The sequence below is a fragment of the Prenolepis imparis genome, unplaced genomic scaffold (assembly GCF_030444845.1).
Source record: "Prenolepis imparis isolate NDT839.2.m4 unplaced genomic scaffold, iyPreImpa1.0 SCAF_5, whole genome shotgun sequence".
NCBI lineage: Eukaryota > Metazoa > Arthropoda > Insecta > Hymenoptera > Formicidae > Prenolepis > Prenolepis imparis.
Window position 1 is genome coordinate 18,696,448 of NW_028141163.1, and position 1,470 is coordinate 18,697,917.

The following is a 1,470-nucleotide window of genomic DNA, read 5'->3' on the forward strand; positions in this document are numbered from 1 at the left end:
TACTCTCTCTGTTAATGTTGCCACATTTATATATCTGAAAGGCTGAGGACTCCATGCCAATGTTATAAAAATTATCTACCTCTAAAAATTGTTTAACAATCAAATTATATGAATTATTATTTTCAACAATATTTATGACGATACAGATTGATCCGTCTAGCAAAATGCAGCAATTATCTCGCAAGTCAGTACTTAAATATATTCCATTAAATTGTATTTTAGTATAATGAGGATTATTTTTATCAGCATTATGTGACATTGATACGCGAATGGATGACTCAATATTGAGATTTTGACATAACCCGTGTTGTCGTATTTCCATCATATACTTTCTAAAAATCGCAATACTTTCTAAAAATCGACATATTACTTTCGTATGAAAAAGCGGAAAATGAATCTAAATTACCAAGACATTTAACATCATCAGTAAGATGAAGAAGACCATGAACATTGTAGCTATTGAAATTTGAACCATAAAGAGAGTCACAACGAAGTACAAATTTGTGCAACGCGAGTTCTGCAAATTTTAATTGCTTTCTCGATGGACACTTTGAGACTAAGACTCTTATAGCACCATGTAAGAGTAAAAAGTGCTTGTACAAATGTTCGTTCAATATACTATACATCACAACTGGCCCTATATAAAGAAGAAATTGGCGAAATTCTGTCGCTTTGTACTTAGAATATATATTTAAAGATCTAGGACGTCTTGCAAATTCAGTAGGACAATATTTTTTTAAAATATTTAAACGATCACTAATTCTAGAAATATCTTTTCCCGAAAGCTTCGATATTCGTGAATATTTAACCTGTATCCACGCAGATAACAATTTTTTCATAACACCTAAGCATACAAGATGCATATATTCAAAAGGGACTTGAGAAACCATTCCTATTGGTAGTAATGATAATGGCTTGTGCCCTCTTTGTGATGATCTTCATCTATACATAAAACATATTCTTCATCAGTGCGAAGAGGATGATTCATACCATTGAAGACATAGTGACCATCGTTTAGTGTACCAGAAACTTTACACTTGGAACAGGGATAACAAGACATATGACCACGATGATTTAAAATAAAAGCACGAGCTGGTGCATCAGCTATGAAACATCTTAATTTTATTGGTATTTTACTGCCACGAAAATTTATATCTCCATTAGCCATAATTGCTCTGACATCGATAACAAATTTTTCGAAGAAAATATTAGGAACATGTGGCTTTTGTGGACCTTTATAAATTCCTACAACTATTGATTTAATATTTTTCACATTCGACACTTTACATTGAATCGGCCAGAGATGAATACTACCTGATTTGTCCAACGAACATCCATCTGTACTAAAATCGAGTTCTAATTCCCTAACAACAGCTATAAATGAGGCATTCAAAAGACTTTCAATAATTTCTGTTTCAAGATTGAAATGAATGTATTGCCCTGGTTCAACATTACATATAACAACACGTT

General features: G+C 32.2%; 1 pseudogene; it reads right to left on the reverse strand.

Moving 5' to 3' along the window:
• Window positions 1–332: 332 nt before the first annotated feature.
• On the reverse strand, window positions 333–1,060 carry LOC145936106 (uncharacterized; annotated as a pseudogene).
• Between the last annotated feature and the right edge of the window lie 410 nt (window positions 1,061–1,470).